Source organism: Cherax quadricarinatus, chromosome 12 (assembly GCF_038502225.1).
Source record: "Cherax quadricarinatus isolate ZL_2023a chromosome 12, ASM3850222v1, whole genome shotgun sequence".
Lineage (NCBI taxonomy): Eukaryota > Metazoa > Arthropoda > Malacostraca > Decapoda > Parastacidae > Cherax > Cherax quadricarinatus.
This window is the reverse complement of record NC_091303.1, coordinates 43552088-43573725: the sequence shown is the minus strand read 5'-3', so window position 1 is coordinate 43573725 and position 21638 is coordinate 43552088.

The following is a 21638-nucleotide window of genomic DNA, read 5'->3' as shown; positions in this document are numbered from 1 at the left end:
ACTAGTCTTGTTGCAAACCTTTGCACTTTCTCTAGTTTCTTCACGTGCTTGGCTGGGTGTGGGTTCCAAACTGGTGCCGCATACTCCAATATGGGCCTAACGTACACGGTGTACAGGGTCCTGAATGATTCCTTATTAAGATGTCGGAATGCTGTTCTGAGGTTTGCTAGGCGCCCATATGCTGCAGCAGTTATTTGGTTGATGTGCGCTTCAGGAGATGTGCCTGGTGTTATACTCACCCCAAGATCTTTTTCCTTGAGTGAGGTTTGTAGTCTCTGACCCCCTAGACTGTACTCCGTCTGCAGCCTTCTTTGCCCTTCCCCAATCTTCATGACTTTGCACTTGGTGGGATTGAACTCCAGGAGCCAATTGCTGGACCAGGTCTGCAGCCTGTCCAGATCCCTTTGTAGTTCTGCCTGGTCTTCGATCGAGTGAATTCTTCTCATCAACTTCACGTCATCTGCAAACAGGGACACCTCAGAGTCTATTCCTTCCGTCATGTCGTTCACAAATACCAGAAACAGCACTGGTCCTAGGACTGACCCCTGCGGGACCCTGCTGGTCACAGGTGCCCACTCTGACACCTCGCCACGTACCATGACTCGCTGCTGTCTTCCTGACAAGTATTCCCTGACCCATTGTAGTGCCTTCCCTGTTATCCCTGCTTTGTCCTCCAGTTTTTGCACCAATCTCTTGTGTGGAACTGTGTCAAACGCCTTCTTGCAGTCCAAGAAAATGCAATCCACCCACCCCTCTCTCTCTTGTCTTACTGCTGTCACCATGTCATAGAACTCCAGTAGGTTTGTGACACAGGATTTCCCGTCCCTGAAACCATGTTGGCAGCTGTTTCCTTTCTAGGTGTTCCACCACTCTTCTCCTGATAATCTTCTCCATGATTTTGCATACTATACATGTCAGTGACACTGGTCTGTAGTTTAATGCCTCATGTCTGTCTCCTTTTTTAAAGATTGGGACTACATTTGCTGTCTTCCATGCCTCAGGCAATCTCCCTGTTTCGATAGATGTATTAAATATTGTTGTTAGGGGTACACATAGCGCCTCTGCTCCCTCTCTCAATACCCATGGGGAGATGTTATCTGGCCCCATTGCCTTTGAGGTATCTAGCTCACTCAGAAGCCTCTTCACTTCTTCCTCGGTTGTGTGCACTGTGTCCAGCACTTGGTGGTGTGCCCCACCTCTCCCTTCTGTCTCCTCTGTGAACACTTCTTTGAATCTCTTGTTGAGTTCTTCACATACTTCACGGTCATTTCTTGTTGTCTCTCCTCCTTCCTTCCTTAGCCTGATTGCCTGTTCCTTGACTGTTGTTTTCCTCCTGATGTTCAGATATTTGGGAGTGGACGTGTCAGCGGATGGGTCTATGAAAGATGAGGTGATTCATAGAATTGATGAGGGGAAAAGAGTGAGTGGTGCACTTAGGAGTCTGTGGAGACAAAGAACTTTGTCCTTGGAGGCAAAGAGGGGAATGTATGAGAGTATAGTTTTACCAACGCTCTTATATGGGTGTGAAGCATGGGTGATGAATGTTGCAGCGAGGAGAAGGCTGGAGGTAGCGGAGATGTCATGTCTGAGGGCAATGTGTGGTGTGAATATAATGCAGAGAATTCGTAGTTTAGAAGTTAGGATTAGATTTAGATTAGATTTTGCCACCGAAGTGGCTAGTTTATTGTGCACCCCATATCCATCCTGTGGACGGTAGCGCGAGAGCATATGGATACACAAAAGGCCTAGGAACTAGGCCCCAAAGGGTTAACAGGAATACATATGGATTTATATCTACATATCTATAGTTCACTTATCTGTTACAAGCAAATTTAGGAAATCTGCTTAGTATATCTGGTATCTTATTTTCATTAATAAGATATCTTGACATGTCACATAGGTTATTATACTGTCTGTCTCTGTATTCCTCAATAAGTGGACAATTAAGCACATAGTGTTCAAGAGAGTGACCATATGCCTGATCACATAATTTACATTTAGTTTGATCATCATCTGTGTGCCTCCCAAACTGCCAGAAGTACTTGTAACCAGGCCTAAGCCTGGCCACTACAACATCAGTCAGTCTGTTCACATTGCAAGTTGCTCCATAAACATACTTATCTACGTTCATGTTATCATAGTGGGTTATAGATCTACTCAGGCTTCTAACTGCATTCCTATAACAATCATTTTCATTATTTACTTCTCTCCTAATATTATTCCTAATGCTAGACACAGTTATACCAAAGTTATATTCTACATTCTCCTTCTCGATACTATTCTTGGCTAACATATCAACTTTATCATGAAGGAGTAATCCAATGTGTGATGGGATCCATAGCAATTGTACATTAATTCCTTTGTCCCTAATTTTTGAGTATCTGTACCTGGCTTCCCCAATGAGCATGTTGTTGAAGTCATTATATGAGCCAAGAGCCTTCAATGATGACATAGAATCAGTAATGATGATAGAGTCAAGCTCAGTGTCATAGGTTAGCTTTAGCGCCATTAGGATTGCAAACAATTCAGTTTGCAGTGTAGACGCCCAGTTGTTAATTCTTATGCCTAACTCAACAAATTTATTATCGTTCTTAACTACGGAGGTGGCAACAAGAGCAGATGCAGCCCTGCCAGAAGACTCCTGTTTAGATCCATCAGTGTATATAACTTGTGATAACTTGTTACTACCAGCTAGGTGAGAAATTTCTTCTTGAGCAGTTGCTCTAACAAGAGATTTAAGGAAGGAATTACTAGCAATGAGCTTCTTGGGAGGGACTTGTAGGTATGTGATATTAAATGAACACATCTTCCATGGAGGGGTGAAATGCTCTTGTTGCCTACAGTGATACAGTTCATGCACGTTATAAAACTTAATGCAATTGCACGTTTTCACAATCCATTTAGATCTGTGTGTATTTACCTCTAGACACTTGGTAAGATTCACTGTGACAGTGTCTGGTTCGTTTCTCAACATTCTAATACCGAGTACAGTGTTAATTTCAACAATCCTATCACTGATACTAGAAATACCAAGCTCCTTCCTCATGTTAAGAACTTTTGTAGATCTGGGACAGCAAAGAATAATCCTGAGAGCTTCATTTTGCATTAACTCCAAGGGTCGGAGAGAACTTTCTCTAGCTAATATCAACATGGGAGCAGCATAATCAATTAAGGACCTAACATAGGCAATGTACATCATTCTCACGATTCTCACATTTGCACCATAGTTGGGATTGTTGCCAGTAACAGCTTTGAGAGCATTTAGCCTAGCTTTACATTTCTTGTTTAGTTGTGGTATAGTGGATTTGTTAAAGGGTACATCTACACCAAGATATCTGTAAGTTTTAACGTAGCTAATGATTTCACCCTGCAAATAGATGGGTGGGGGATGTCGTTTGCTTGTTAATATCTTAGTTTTAGAGGAAGATATTATGAGGCCTAGTCGATTACAAATTGCTTGAACTTCATTAAGAATGGTATTCATCTTCTTATGCCCTGTTGTATGGATCATGATATCATCAGCATAGCTTATAGCTATATGTTTAGGTGAGGCAGGTAGAGCATTTAGGAGAGCATTAATCAGAATATTAAATAGCATGGGACTAAGAACTCCTCCCTGCGGTGTACCTAAAGACATTTCTTTAGAATCACTTCTGAAGCCTTGGTAAAGGACAGAGGATACTCTATTTGACAGGTATCCTATTATCCAGCAGAGTAAGCTACCACCAATATTCATTTTGGCTAGTTCATGTAGTACAACGGTTCTGTTTGCAATATCAAATGCAGATTTTAGATCAAGAAAAGTGGTAAAACTAGTAGAGGTGTGTGCAGTGAGAAAGGTGGAAATACAGTTCTGCACACTTTTACCTTTCATGAACCCATAGAGGTAGGGGGAAAGTTGATGTCTGATTCTGTAGTACAGTCTGTTAAGCATCATTCTTTCAAAAGTTTTACAAAGACAACTAGTTAAGGAGATCGGCCTAAATGTATCAGGCTGTTGGGGCTTAGGGATAGGCACAATGAGACTATTGGTCCAGGAAGTAGGAAGAACGCCCTCAATGTAACTGAGATTATACAGTGCCAACAAAGGGTTATCAGGCACGTGCCTTAGAGTTCTGAGAATATCATAGGTTATACCATCCTCTCCAGGAGCAGTTGATCGACCTTTGGTTAGTGCATTATCTAATTCATACTCGGTAAAGAGGCAATCACTCTCATCAATATTTTGGCTCATAAAATTAATCAGTTTCAACATTTCTTCAGAAGTACTCTCTAAATTTTTTCTAATATGAGATGGAAGGCTTTCATGCCTGGATGTTTTGGACCAGTCATTTATGAGGTCATTTGCTTTTTCAAGAGGAAAGGGATGAGCAACATTGCCAGTCTTTTTCCTGGTTATTTTATTTATACCTTTCCAAGCCAAACTCAAAGGGGTGGACCTATTTAATCCACTAACAAACTGTTCCCATTCCTGTTGCCTAAGTTCTTCCTTTCTATTCCTTGCATTTGTTAGTGCAGCTTGGAACGTTCTGAGCAGGTCTGGGGTTCTACATTCACGGTATGCTTTACCAATCCTCCTAGCTGCATGTGTTAGATTGCACAGCTGTGGATCATTATAGTATTTACATTGGTTTTTATTGTTATTTATAGTGAAGGGTTTTTGTTTCCTATTCCTGCCCACTTGATCTGTGAAAACACTCTCAATAGTGGTAATTAAATCATCATTAAATTTTTGTGTGCCGATGGGCTCGTAATTCTTATACCATTGATCCAAGTGGTTAATAAAGTTGTCTCTGTGTTCTGGTTTGAGAATAAGTTTCCTCCTTCTGTATTTAGCTCCTTGATTGCTGGAGATGTGATCAAGATTGACAGTTGTTAGTCTTGGGAAGTGATCAGATAGAAGATCATCAACTATGACAGAGTCATGCATCGTATATGATGTATTAAATCCAAGACACAGATCTAGTATGCCACCATATATGTGAGTAGGCTCAGTAGTGCCCACAATTCGAACATTATCATGCTCATTTAGCAATCTCACTAGTTTAGTTCCATTGGTGTTTGTTATAGACCCACCAATATTCTTATGTCTGGCATTAAAATCTCCAAGAATGATGGTTGGTTCACTATTGATGCGATCTGGTAAAGCATCAGGTCGAAGCTGGTTCGCTGGGGCATAGAGATTAAAAATGTTTATGGAAAAATCGCCTGCATATACTTTGACACCATGATACTGCATGTTAACTCGACTCTGCAAGGAAAGGAGTGAATGTGGCAAGCTCTTTCTGACATACATCACACAACAGTTGGTTGACCTTAGGTTATAAGCTGCATATCCAGGCAAGTTTGGTGGAGGTGCTCCATCTTTCAATCTACATTCCTGCAAACAGATGACATCAATATTCTTGGTTGCACTAATATGATGTAAGTCAGGCAACCGCTTCCTGATGGAAGCAATGTTCCATGAAAAGATTTGTAATGTATCCATTGTAGTGAGTTATTACAATCTCTTGCTCATAAGATGGTAAAACTATTATGCTTTGACTACAGTGTGCAGATACTTAAGAGCAAATAGCATAGTTTGTACGTCTTTATCTTCAGGACCTTTATTTTTAAGCATTTTTCGGCATTTTGGCAGCCAGTTATAAGGCAAGTCTTGAAGGCAAGAGTTATGGGCTTCTTTCTCACAAATTGCTGGAAGCTGAACGGAGATTGCTGCACTTTTGACATCATCACCATGCTCAAGAGCATCATCCTGATTACATATATTTATTAAACTTGTCAGGATCTGTTCAAGATGCTCAATTTTTTTCTGGAAATTTGTTATAATATGAGGAAGGTCAGGCGAATCCAATGCCTCTCCGGAGGATGGCACTTCTGGGTTAGTGCTTTCTTTAACACCTATCACCTTAACAGGTACCATGGTTACATTAGTGTTCTCTGTTTCATCATTCATTGCAGGTAGGTCCTGTGCATCTGACTCATCTCCAATTTCCAGGGAGGTTACCTGTGTGGTGTCCGTCTGACTGTTGTAGTTGTGTGTATTGGGAGAAATGACAAACTCATCCCCATATTCAGGTGTAGCCATAGGTATCTGTAGTGGCAGACCAGTAGTTCCATATGTGCTAGCAGGGATGGCTAGCTCCTCCACAGCTGGTGTGTGTGATGGCATTCTGGTATCACCAGAATCCTTTGCAGTGAGGTGGGGTTCTTGCACACTTTGCAGAGGTTCAGTCTCAGATCTGGCTTGTGGTAGACTGGACGGCCCCATCCTCAGTTACCATTAAAGGACTGTTATCAGGTTTACATCGAAGGTTGTTTGGGTTCTGACTGCAGTCCTTGTGGGAAACTGTAACCCCAACTTCTTTACAGTTAATACACTTAAATTTTCGGCTGTCAGGGCCTACTGTGCATTCTCTAGTGGAATGTTTCCCAGCACACTTACCACACCAAGAATGTAGTATTCCACAGTCTACTGCAACATGGCCATAGTGCTGGCATTTGTAACACCTACGTTTAGGGGGTAGGTACACTTCGATGTTTAGGAAACGTAAACCATGCACCCAGATATTCCGGGGGAGGGGCACAGGACCTACCCAATTGGCAATAATTTGGGATTTTCCTTTAAGTCTTTTAGGCTTGACGATATGCTCACTTAGAGTCAGATGGGATGGGTCCATGCAGAGAGGGTATCCAAAGATTATGATACTGACCCATTTTTTAAAGTGGTGAGTGTCTGATGGAGGTCGGAGCAGCATAATATCCCCATAAGGTGTACTAAGTAGATCATTGATCAGCTCTTTATTCTGTTCCACAAACACAAAGTTGTGTGTGTTTTTCCTAAATTGGATCCTTGAGTTAGGATGCTTGTTTACAGCTTCCATTAGCCATGCACACTTAGCAGGCAGCGGGGTGTTGTCAGGGAAGTTCAGCTTAACACATTCTTCCTTTGAAGAAAGACTTCTTGTAGCCTCTGTGCACCAAGGACATTTAGTATCACATTGTGTACGAGTCAAGTGAGTCTGACTACGTCGAATGAACACCTCCAACCATACTCAACCCAGACCACCACCACTCAATACGACACACACCCCACCAAAAACACACTCAGAGACCTCTTGTATGTGTGTTAATAATATGGTACATATAATGATATAATGGATGGTACAGGCGAGGTCTTACACCTTATCACAAATTACAAAGATGAAAAGAGAGAGAGAGAGAGAGAGAGAGAGAGAGAGAGAGAGAGAGAGACAAAGTAGGTAATATTGAGCATAAAATTAGAATTCTGACATACATCACATTAAACATGAGGTTCAAATTCAATGATAACTTCCACTTGAGTTAGTTCAGGCTACTGCCACCTAATGTACCTCACTGAAATAATAATATAGCAGACATCACAATGAATGCTGAAGACAACCTCTTACCCCAACCATAGATTGTAAACAGTATTACTAAAAAAAAAAAAAAAAAAAAAAAAAAAAACTAGGTAATGTTAAAATGACAATGAGATAAATCACTCTGGTCGACTTCCTTGGTCCATCCTGGGTAACTCACACATTACTATGTTATACATGTATGCAAGCATAAGTGTGCAGCTGTAGATAGATGAACCAGTACCTAAACAATCTCACTTACACACGCGTTACTATGTATGACAAGTGTTACCAAGTACACCAAGTGTACACTTTATCACTTAGAATATACTTGTGTTGATGTAAATATAGGTGAGAGTGGTACACCGCTGGCAGTAATATACACACTCAACTTCTCAAAGTCACACACTAGGCCCAGCTTCTGGAGTTACCAGCGTTTTAATGTGTTTATTATGTGTCAGTGCGTGTCTGCAGTCATTAAATTGGTGTATCAGAAGTTAAACACTACAATCCAGTTGATCAAATAGTCTAAAACAATTTACACAATGTATAACTAGAAGTATAATGATTGCAAATTGTTACTATTACAATTTTAACTAGGCGCTAGACCCACTAGATGGGATGGCAAGGAACATAGATGTTAACAGGCTGACTCTTGCTTAACACAGTTGAAAGGTAACCGAATTACTCAAGTAAGAAAGTATTCATGAAACTGAACATTATGCAGCAGTAAGCTTGTTCACAGTAAAAATACAAAGCATAAGTTACACACTCACACCACAGATGAACACTGCAATTTGAAATATTACTGGGAATTTAGCAGTAAAGTTTCAGTCTGAACGAGAAAATGTATTAGAAAACACAGCAATGACACTAGGACAAGCAACTTAATTATGTAACCGTATTTAATAGTTCAGTTACACTGAGCAGAGCATGTATTACACTGATTTATCAAATGTAAGGAGTCACTACACTGAAGTACACTCTGAGCCTTTTAAAGTCTTAATACAGGCTTACAAATGACAATTAACTGTTGGGGAAAGCAGCACTTAACACTTCTAGCACAAGTATGACAGATGAATGTTCACTGTGTACAAGCCAATCACCACAAGCTTACTATGTTTATAAGTGAACCTCTGACATGTCCCGCTCAAAATGTCAGCACTGCAATGCTCGTCAAATTGTTCTCAAGCCACTACAGGAAACACTGGTATGCCAGCAGCACTGCAGAACGTATACAGACATGCTGGGCCCTAGGACAGCTATAACTGCAAGCTGCCTTAGCTTGTTCTGGCTAGCTTTTAGTGCTGCCCTCAAGCTTGCTTGACTGTGCTCACCAAGCCCGCGCCAACCACCCGGACACCTGCTTGCAGCAGGCAGGCAGGCAGGCAGGCAGGCACACAGGAGACACTCGCAAGATGAGCGGAGTGCGGCACAGAGGACACGGGCACTCAAGCACCCATGTGGTCTGGCAAAAAAACCGCCTCTAGACCACAAGCAAATAGAGGCGAACGGCTGAGTTCCAAATCGAGGAAGGAGAAGGGACAAGGAAAGGATATTCACCTCGCTTGACACAGGCAATATGGGTGTAGTGGCCTGCAGGTCGCAGTGCAATTTTCAAGGTCATTCACTGGGCCCACAGTCGTCTCGAGAGTTACCAACCCTGTACTACTGGTTAACTCCAAACCCGCAGCACTTAACACATCTAGCACACGTGTCTTGGAATGACAGACAAATTTTCACTACATAAGAACTAGTTCTCACAACACCGAAGGTACGGCCGGAACACTGTAGAACGTTCACAAAGGCATTCTGGGATTCAGAACAGATGTAGCCTTGGCCTTCACTGGCTGGCTTGGAGCGCTGTTTGGCCTGGATCAACTAAACTCGCCCTTATCCCATATGTAGATAATGGCGACGAGTTAAGGGATACCGGTGAATAGGAAAGTCGAGGAAGGGACATTCACCTCACTAGACACACGCAGTATGGGTGTATGTGGCATGCGGGTCTTATAGTGCCATTTTCAAGGTCACCCAGCAGGCCAGACATTCCTCACTCATTTTAAGCCTACGTAGGTACTGATGGTAGCACAATGTTCTAAGTCAGCGTAATCCACTCATGCAAATAGTTACAACAAATCTGCAGCACTTGCGGAACTCAGAGAGTCGAGTACCAGCGGGGCAGCAAAATACACCTCTACACTGCACGTCGTTGATAGAGGCGAACGGCTGAGTTTAAAGGAGGAGAGTTGGGGATACAGGAGAACAGCAGAGGTAACTGAGCACGCACATTCGCCTTTCTTCACATAGTCAATATGGGCGAAAGTCTCAGGCAGGTGATGCAGTGCCTCGCTCAAGGTCACAGGCTGAGGCAGACTTCTCAAGAGTTACGACACACTGCAATACTCGTAGAGATTGTTACTCACTCCAACTTGCAGAACTTCTAGCACACGTGTCTTGGAGTGAAAGACGAATTTTCAGTGTGTGGACACCTGGGTTACCAACTCACGTAGGACTACACACTCGTCGTTATTCCTCAGGTTGGTAGAGCGATGAGTTGTGAGCATTTTGAGAGGCACGAGTAGCAGTGGACTAGCAAAATTCGCCTCTACACTCTATGTTGATAGAGGCGAAAGGCTGAGGTCAAATGAAAGGCAGAGGGGAAGCAGAGGCCTGTGAGGGCCTTTGCAAAAAGGAAAACTATTTCCAGTGTTTGACTAGGTATATCCTTAGTCACAGCTCGCACATAAGAGTTCTCACAACACTGAAGCTGTCTTCCAACAGTAGGAGTTTTAATGATGACTTATCAGTCAGGAGAAATGGGTAGGCCTGTGAATTAGTAGGTCCAGATCCCCAGCACACGTCTACTCCCCTCAACCACTCAGCCGAGACTGGACATGTGGAGAGAATGGAGCGAAACAGAATAACTTCAAGAGTGTATCAGTCTGTAGTGGAAGGAAGGCGGGGTAGGGGTCGGCCTAGGAAAGGTTGGAGGGAGGGGGTAAAGGAGGTTTTGTGTGCGAGGGGCTTGGACTTCCAGCAGGCATGCGTGAGCGTGTTTGATAGGAGTGAGTGGAGACAAATGGTTTTTAATACTTGATGTGCTGTTGGAGTGTGAGCAAAGTAACATTTATGAAGGGGTTCAGGGAAACCGGCAGGCCGGACTTGAGTCCTGGAGATGGGAAGTACAGTGCCTGCACTCTGAAGGAGGGGTGTTAATGTTGCAGTTTAACTGTAGTGTAAAGCACCCTTCTGGCAAGACAGTGATGGAGTGAATGATGGTGAAAGTTTTTCTTTTTCGGGCCACCCTGCCTTGGTGGGAATCGGCCAGTGTGATAATAAATATATATATATACACATTTATAAACAGAAGGAGAATATATCTTAATCATAACACTCACCAATTTGACTGGAGATTAAGGTGTATCATACTCAGAAATCCTCACTGTCTATCTATGAAAATAACACTGGCCAGAGTTAAACATAACAGACTTATCTGAGGTTGTCTTGTCCAGTCGCCTGATATCTCAAGTTATGCAGGGATGCACATCCAACAATTTCGCCTCCTATTTGAGAGGTGCCAACCCAATTTTAACCTCTAGAGCACGAAAAATTCTTCCCATTATACACTACCCTTAGTGTCCAATTAAAAAAAAAATGGTGAGTCCTGTCTGCGCAGGCGCTGGTCGAGTTTCCCATTTTCCATAATATAATTCTTTTAGATACAGTATGGCCATCTATTTACATATAACTACTGTATTTCTGGAAAATATATACAGTATTTTCCACACTGTGGCCGGCCGGAGTTCATTGCTAAACGACTTAAATTACTCCTTCCTTTAGGAGACGATTCCAGCCGGTTCTGGCTTGAGTGGCTGTTCTCCTAGTAGGTCTTACTACGATTTCATCTTCCGGCATCACTTGGTCTGCGTTATCTTCCATATCACTCGTGTCACTTTCCCTAAGATTTTTATTTACATTTGATTGAACACCTAATTCCAAGGGAATCAATTTATTAATTGTGCGTAAACTTTCCTGGCCACGACACAACACTTTGACATTCCTGACAACACCTTGTGCTTCTGGGTACAATGTCAATACTTTGCCCAGAGGCCACAATGTTCGATGTTGTTCAGTGTCAATTAACACAATGTCACCTGGTTGAATGGTCTGTCGATTTACTGCCTCTGTCACACCATAAAAGTGTTCACGTAGTGTAAGAAGATATTCCTTATGCCACACATTAGACCAGTGATCAATTACTTCATTTAACATTTTAAATTTATTACACAACACTGCCGCATCATTGTAATCTTCATTATTTTCTTCCGGATTATCTCTATAGACAGGGGCAGCTTCCAATTTCCTTCCACATATTAGGTGAGAAGGTGTTAATACATCTGCATCAGGTGTATCACTCATGTACGAGAGAGGCCTATTATTTATCTGATTCTCCGCCTCCACTAACACTGCATGGAATTCTTCCAAATTAATTCTCTTCCGGTGTAGTACTTTACATATACACTTCTTCACTGTGCCTATCAGTCTTTCGTACAGCCCCCCCTGCCAAGGGGCTCTAGGAGTAATAAATTTCCAGGTACACCCTCGCTGGGTTAACAGAGATTGAACATTGTTACTATTATTTAATTCTATCAAATGTTGAGCACCTGCTACAAAATTTGTGGCATTATCCGAAATCATCAATCTCGGACAGGATCTCCTAGCTGCAAATTTTTGAAACAGCTGTATAAACTGTTCTGCAGACAAGTCCTGAGCCACTTCTAAATGAACTGCCCTAGTAGCAGTACAGGTGAACAAGCATACATACACTTTCAGTGAAACACCATCTGAAGTACCTGTTAAAATGATTGGACCACTATAGTCTACACCTGTTACATCAAATGGTTTCACTAATTGTACACGCTCCTTTGGCAATGGTGGAGGACCTGGGTACATATAGGATCTGGCATCCACACGGCGACATATTACACAAGATTTAATCACCCTTTTCACACTTTGCCATCCTTGTGGAATCCAGAAAGTTTCCCTAATACAATTTAAGGTATCTTGTACCCCACCATGCATTACATTTTTATGGGCATTTAGAACAATTAAATTTGTTAGATGATGAGTTTTGGGCAGTAAGATAGGGTGTTTAGCATAATCATCCAATTCAGCATTTTGTAACCTACCTCTGCATCTAATTACATTGTTCTCTAAATATAGCCCCAATTTCTCTATTATGGAACCTTTCACAATTTTTCTTTCCATCATCAATTTAATCTCATTTCCATAGATTTCCTCCTGTACCCTCTTTATCCAAAATTCAAGAGGATGTGAAAACTTAAATGAAATATTCATCTTGTTTAGAAATTTAAAGACCAACTTAGTTACATTGATTAGTTTGGGTAAAGAAGAATACCTATTTATATCAATGGCTAAGGAAGGATAAACAATTGGAGCGGTGGTCACAGTAATTTCAACAGGAGCAATATACGCCTTTTGTACAGGCCAATTAGCTTTATTTACCAACCAACTCGGTCCTTTAAACCATGATACAGCATTTACAAATTTAGCATAAGGTAAACCTCGAGACAAGAAATCAGCTGGATTCTCCTCACCTGGTATATGATTAAATGTTAACATATGCTGACCCAAACTATTATACTTCTCTTGCATCTGATTAATTTCAGCGACTCTGTTTTGTACGTACACAATTTTACTGTTTCCATTACGAATCCATTGTAAGGATACCTCATTATCAGACCAAATTACAGTGTCACTAATATTTATCTCATGCAACTTATTTCTTATATAATTAGCTAATTTGACACCTACATAAATGGCTGTTAATTCCAACTGAGGCAAGGTACATGATTTAATTGGAGACACTTTAGCCTTATACATAACAAGAGAGATAACACTAGTACATTGAAGGTAAGCAACAATTAATTCATCCCACCTGTTAACGAATTCCTCAGGTAGAATTTCATCCCAAGCACATTTAAGTTTCCATGCTTCCTGTATTAATAATTTCCCTCTTATAGTAAGGGGTGACACTAAACCTAGTGGAAACTTCAGCAAGCAAAACTCTCTTAGTTAATTTATTGGGCATACTGTAATTATTAGGTTTTAACATTAACAAATCTCTCTCAGTATCCCCAGTTAATCCCAATACATGACTACATTTTGGCACTTCATCTCCAGGGTAATCTTTACTTATTTTGTCCTTTAATTTGGACGAATTACTATTCCATTCCCTCAGAGGCATATTTGCACTTTGCATTATTTTATTAGCCTCTCCATAAGTCATTAACAGTTCCTCTTCAGTTGACGTCACACCCAGGAAATTGTCCACATAAAATTGTTTGCTCATTACTTTACTCAATGGACTTTCCATACGTTTAAGGTGTGCATTTATCGTCGCTTGAAGTAGGAACGGACTGGATGTAGCACCAAATAATACGCTCCTGAAGCGAAAGGTTTTCAGACGGCTAAGTGGGTCAATAGGATTCTGAGGCCATAAGAAGCGGGTACAATCCCGGTCAGCCTCTTGTAAACCCACTCTTAGGAAAGCTTTACTTATGTCAGCCGTAAAGGCATAATTTTTCATCCTGAAATTTAATAAGATATCTGCTAATTTTTCCGTCAACGGACCTGCCATCAAACAGTTATTTAAACTAGGTACATTTTTGTTACTCCTGGCACTACAATTAAACACAATCCTTAGAGGAGTGGTCTTAGAATCCTTCTTCACTCCATGATGTGGCAAATAGTGACCATAAATTTTGGCTTGCTCATGAGGTACCTCTTCTATAAATTTATTAATTAAATGCTCAGCAATTATATCATTATAGGCAGTTAACAATTCTGGTGTCTTACTCAGTCCGCAGAGCTGAGCCTTTAACTACCCATAGGCCATTCTGTAATTAGTGGGCAATTCTGGATGGTTCAGTCTCCATGGAAGTCGTACCCATTATTGTCCAGATTCAAATTTTACATCTTTCAGGTACTGCTCCTGTGTAAAAGAATCGTCTGGACTTTCTTCATTTACATTTATTCCAATGCTGTCTAATTCCCACAATTTATGCACTGGCTCAACACCATCCTCTATGGAAGAATTATACTGGGGTACAACTTCATGAGTAAGACACACAGTTATGGTATTTGTAGTTTCCTCTAGTCATGAATTATTATTACGAGGAATCCTACCATACATTACATGTCCTCCTGCAGTCTTCAAAAGGGTGACACCACATTTCTTTACCATACCCTTTACAAAGGAGGCATAATAGTCACTACCTATCAAAATATTTATTGGGCCTACAGAATCATCACTTACACCAGAAGGTACTAAATTTACATTATGTGAAAGTCTTTCTGTAGCTTTACTAAGCCCTACTGTAGATATTTTCTCTGGAAGTCTATCTACAATTACTGCATTAACACATTTTTTCTCATTGCCCAACCTGACAGTTACATAAACAGTGTCATACAATTGAGCTCTTTTATCTGAGAGAAAACCAGATAATTTTAGAGTTGTGGGATCTCCCATTTATACTTTCATACCATCAAGACATTTACGTTTTATGAAAGTACGCTGTGATCCCTGGTCTAATAATGCAGTTACAATTTTTGATTTATGCCTTTTATCACCAACTTTTACTTGCAACACAGGTAAGGCTACTTCAGCAAAACCATCATTATTAACATTAGCAGCAATTTTTACATTAGCTACTGTTGTGTCAGGATTGTCAACATTATCATTATTATCAACATTATCATATAGACCTTTACACATGACTATATGGTGTCTTCCTTTGTGACATTGATAACAGTTGTTTAATTTGGCATAACAATCCTTTACATTGTGATTACCTAAACACCTGATACATCTGTCAAGTTCCTCCAATCTTTCAACTTTATCATTCTATGAATTGTATGCATTGCAATTCTTAGAAAAATGAGTACCCTTGCAGAAAAGACAATCTCTCTTTTCTTTGACTGGTTTCTTATTAACTGGGCTACTCTTAGGAGGGTACTTATTCTTCTTACCTTGTGGAGAATCATTATTTCTGATTCCTGCTACTTAATATGTACCTATGCAACTATTTTTAGAAATGAATTTTGATTATTACCATTGGGATAATTTTTCCCTTTGTGAAACTTGAAAGATACCTCAGAGTTATTATGTGTTGCATCTTTAAAATGAGTTGGTTGGCTGGTCTGCAACTGAACAATTAATTCTTGTAGACCTAGTCTTATTTCCTCCAGACCAAAATAACTCTTGTGATACTTGTTCGAGAGTCATTCAAATGTTTTACAGCTGAATTTATTCTGTACTATGGCACTCAATAACCAGTCTGATTCCTTCAGATTATATTTATTACTTAAAGTTTTGAGAGTGCTGTCCAGTTTAACTCTAAACTGCTGTAAACCTTTGTAAGTGCGATCTGGAGATTTTAAATTAACAATGATATTCACTAGATCCAACCTACTTTGTTCTATATTACCATAAGTGACTTTGAACAAGTCAACTGCTTCCTTGTAAGAGTCATCTGCATTGGGAAAGGCTTGTATGAGTATGTGAGCATCTCCTCTTACCTGTCCTTTGAGGTAAAATAATTTAGTTACACAGGCTAGGTCACTCCTGTCATGCACAGCTGCTTTAAAAATTGACCAAAATTCCTCCTAATTTTCACCAGGATTAAATACAGGTAAACATAATTCTGGGAGTTTTGGCAATGACATATTATTTGTTGGAGCAGACTGATTAACTGCCTGGTTTACACATTTTAATTTATTCAAGGCCTGACTTTTACAAGAAAGAATCTTTTCCTCTAATTCACAATACTGATTAATCATAAAATCTACTTCAGTCTCATCTACACAGTTTACTAATAAATCTCCTTCATATTTGTTGTAATATAATTTGTATGAATCATATCTATTCCCTAAAGCATCTAAATACAAATTTAAATCATCAGTATTCACAGTTTCTTGATTCATTAATTCCAAGCACTTATTATATGCCTTGGTTACATAACATTTTCTAGCCTGTAGTGATGCTTTCTTTGCTCTATATTCCATATGTTTGTCTTCTATATTAATTTCCTCATTTTCAGCCATGATGCAATGTATTAAATTCAACTTTATTAATAACACTGATTACAACTTACAACACTGATACAACTTACCTTTGAATAAATCCTAGCTACTTGAGCTTAGCAATTACATGTATGAAAATAATATAAACTTCAAATGTACATTAATGCAAACAAACCTTTAGCCAGACTTGGCTTATCAAAATTAATTTTATACAAATTAATAAATCCTTGCCAGAATTTGGCATAGCAAATTAATGTTATACACATTAATATATCAATTGCACATACACTGATATAAATCTTGGCCAGAATTGTCTTATCAAATTAATATTATACAAATTAATATAAACTTAGCCAGACTTGACTTATCGAAAATTTCCAAGACTGTAGGCATACTATCGAAGATACGGTACTATGTTCCACAGTCAGCCCTCCTGGCCCTATATCACTTTCTTATTTACCCCTATCTCACCTATGGAATTTGTGCATGGGGCTCAACAACAATTAACCATCTCAGACCACTAATTACTCAACAAAAGGCTGCAGTTAGAATGATAACAAATTCTCACTACAGGCAGCACACTCCACCAATATTCAATACACTAAACCTACTCACCATACAAAACATCCATACTTATTACTGCACCTATTACATACATAGAACACTTAACTCTGATATTAACCCTCCCCTCAAACATCTCCTTGCCAACCTCAACAGAACACATGACCATAACACAAGGCACAGATCACTCTTTGATGTTCCTCGTGTCCATCTCACACTATGCAAAAACTCAATGCACATAAAAGGCCCTAAAATCTGGAATTCATTACCTGTAAATATAAAAGAAACACTACCTGTTTATAAATTCAAGTCTCTTCTCAAAGATCACTTACTCACCCAAAACCAAATAAATACTGAATAACTGAACCTTATAAATTGTATATCTTAAATGTTTCTCACAATTATATCACATAAATGTTAAACCTAAAACCGAATCTAACTTTATTATTTTTTAAATACACTACCTAACAGAATCACTACCTAACTGAATGCAACCATATGACCTGTCTTTGTAATACTCATTTGTGCTTTATAGTAATCTGTTTACATTAATGTTTTATCACTGATTTCATCATTGCTTAGTTAATCTTAAGTTAATTTTAAGCCAGCCCGTAATGCTATGCATATAAGTGGCTTTGGCATGCTGCTCTTATCTGTATTTTTTTGTACCTCTGTATGTGTGCTCAAATTGGAAATAAATAAATAAATAAAAAAAAAATAATTATAATCAACTACACATTAAGTAAATTTGTGAACTTAACATCCACCTCCTTCTGTTATTTCACATATAATTATTAAGTAATTAACTAATTAATGACTTCACTAATTACCTCCGGTTCAAGAAGGACCAACGGGCAATTTAAATGTGGAAAATTACATTTATCTGAATGTATCATTATGTACATAACAGTAAATAAACAAAGATAATTATTATTTATCAGTTAGACAAGTAGGAATTTGGGAGACCTAGGTCGCAAAAAATGTCCCCCTTCGATACCTACCACTGTCATATCCACAAGTTGCTCTGGACCTATTAATTACTAATGAAATATACATCACCAGGAATGCTGGTAAATATATAAATTTGTGGACTGTATATTAAAAATAATAAATAATTATATATATATATATATATATATATATATATATATATATATATATATATATATATATATATATATATATATATATATATATATATATATATATATATATATATATACATGAATATATATATGCAAAACAACCACTCTGAAAGAATAGAGAAATTCCAAGCGCTTTCGTGACTACTCACATTATCAAGGAACTATGAAAGTAAAGCATCCAAGGAAGCTATGTAAGGGGTCTGGCCAGCACCTCACTATCAGATCCCTTATATAGCCAGACCCCTTATATAGCTTCCTTGGATGCTTTACTTTCATAGTTCCTTGATAATGTGAGTAGTCACGAAACGCTTGGAATTTCTCTATTCTTTCAGAGTGGTTGTTTTGCATATTCTGAAATCACCTGTTTACTGTGATCTCATTGCATAAATATATATATATATATATATATATATATATATATATATATATATATATATATATATATATATATATATGTATATATATATATATAGTGGTCAGTGGTCAGTCGTCACGTGAGGTCACAGACCCTGAGCTGCTTTGGGGATTAGCGTGGACGGTTACAAAGCATGGCTTGCTTCTGCAGTGTTTTAAAAATTGAGGTTGGAGAGTTGAAGGAGGAGGTCTTGCTTCTCCAGGAGGAGATTAGGAGGCTGAAGGTCCACGTCAATGGGTCTGGGAGAGAGTGTGAGGTGGCTGGAGTTGTGGGGAATGAGACTTCTAGCAGTGAGGTGCAGTCTGTCTCTCGCTGTGAGGAGGCTGTAGTTGGGGAGGTAGCAACGGCTACCAGCAGTGAGGTGCAGCCCAGCACCTGCTACAAGTGGCGAGTGGTTCACAGTAATGGGAGGCACATCAGAGTAAGGAAAGTTAAGAGTGAAGATCTGAAGGTAGGAAATCGCTTCTCTGTTCTCCAGGATGAATGTACTTCAGTGGCCAGTGAAGGTAAGGGTACTACTGCCCCTGCTAATGGACGTAAGCGCATTCTTGTGGTTGGTGACTCTCAGGTAAGATATATTGACCGTGCTTTTTGTAATAGGAATAAGAAGATGAGAGATAGAGTGTGCTTCCCTGGAGCTGGTGTTGGGGACATTGTCAACAGGCGTGATAATATCATGTCAGGTAATGGGGACAAGCCCATTATCTGTCTCAGTGCTGGTGGAAATGATATTGGGAAGGGTAGGAGAGAAGAGCTGCTAGATAAGTACAGGTCAGCTATAGATTTCATTAAGTCTAAGGGAGGGATCCCAATCATATGTAGCATCTTGCCTAGAAGGGGAGTAGAAAATGAATGGTTGTCTAGGGCAATTGGTGTAAATTGCTGGCTAGACAGATACTGCAAGGAACTTGCAATCCCATTCATTGACAACTGGAACAACTTTTATGGCAAACATGATATGTATGCAAGGGATGGGGTACATCTCTCTGGGGCAGGGGTGGTAGCACTTGCAGACTCGATTGAGAAGGCCATTGGTGAAATGCCTATGATTTTAAACTGATGGAAGATAGAGGTATGGGTGTGTGTGGGAAACAAGCAGGTTGCAACACTAGGGTTGGAAACAGTAAATGTATAAAAGGCATTCAGCATGAAGTTATAAATAAAGACAATTGATCAGGTCAGCAAACAAAGGGGGACAGCAGAGGGCAGCAAGGGACTAGCTCCCTTAAGGTTTACTATACTAATAGCAGGAGTGTAAGAAATAAGATAGATGAGCTAAGATTAATTGCAAGTGCAGGAAACATAGATATTATTGCTATAACAGAGACCTGGCTCAATCTGAAAGATAGAGAGATGCCCTCTGAATGTCACATACAAGGCTATAAATTATTCCACACTGACAGGGTCAACAGGAAAGGTGGTGGAGTAGCGATGTATGTCAGAGACAATTTAAATTGTTGTGTTAGACAAGATATTAAATTAGAAGCATCAGCCACTGAATCTGTTTGGTTACAGCTTCTCGAGGGCCGAGAAAAACTAATTTTGGGTGTGATTTACAGGGCCCCAAATCTTGATAGGGAGTGCAGTAAACTTCTATGGGACGAAATTCGTAAGGCATCTACATACGAAAATGTTGTGCTAATGGGAGATTTCAACTATAGACAGATTGACTGGAGCAATTTGACAGGAAATTTAGAGTCAGGTGACTTTCTTGATACGATCCAGGATTGTTTTTTAAAACAGTTTGTGACAGAGCCAACTAGGGGAAATAACCTCCTTGACTTGGTTCTTGCCAGTAGGGAAACACTAATTAATAATCTTGAGGTTAATGATGAGCTTGGGGAAAGTGATCACAAATCACTCAGTTTTAATATATCATGGAATTCCCCTAATAATGGCAATCAAGTCTCCGTCCCTGACTTTCGCTTGGCTGATTTCATAGGACTGAAAAATTACTTAGGTGGGCTGAACTGGAATGACCTGACTAAGAGTCAGGTAGGTGGTGATGGTTGCCGATATGATGCTTTCCAGGGCATAGTTCTAGCTGCTCAGTCAAATTATGTTCCAAATAGGGAAATCAGATCAAACAAAAATGATCCTAAATGGATGAACAATAGATTAAAATATCTGATTGGTCAAAAGAGAGGCATATATAGGCAAATCAAAAGAGGAGAGGGGCAATTAAGAAATCGATATATTCAGTTAAAGAGAGAAATAAAAAAGGGAATTAGAAAAGCAAAAAGAGATTATGAGGTTAAAGTTGCAAGACAATCGAAGACTAACCCAAAAGGATTCTTTCAGGTATACAGAAGTAAGATCAGGGACAAGATATGCCCACTCAAAAGTTCCTCGGGTCAGCTCACTGACAGTGATAAGGAAATATGTAGAATTTTTAACACATACTTCCTCTCAGTTTTTACACAGGAGGATACCAGCGATATTCCAGTAATGATAAATTATGTAGAACAGGACGATAATAAACTGTGCACGATTAGGGTCACAAGTGACATGGTCCTTAGGCAAATAGATAAATTAAAACCTAACAAATCCCCAGGCCCTGATGAACTGTATGCAAGGGTTCTAAAGGAATGTAAAGAGGAGCTTAGCACACCTTTGGCTAATCTTTTCAACATATCACTACAAACTGGCATGGTGCCAGATAAGTGGAAAATGGCAAATGTGATACCTATTTTCAAAACAGGTGACAGGTCCTTAGCTTCGAACTATAGACCAATAAGCCTAACCTCCATAGCGGGAAAATTTATGGAATCAATAATTGCCGAGGCAGTTCGTAGCCACCTTGAAAAGCATAAATTAATCAACGAATCTCAGCATGGTTTTACAAAGGGGCGTTCCTGCCTTACGAATTTATTAACTTTTTTCACTAAGGTATTTGAGGAGGTAGATCATGGTAATGAATATGATATTGTGTACATGGACTTCAGTAAGGCTTTTGACAGGGTCCCACATCAGAGACTATTGAGGAAAATTAAAGCACATGGAATAGGAGGAGAAATTTTTTCCTGGATA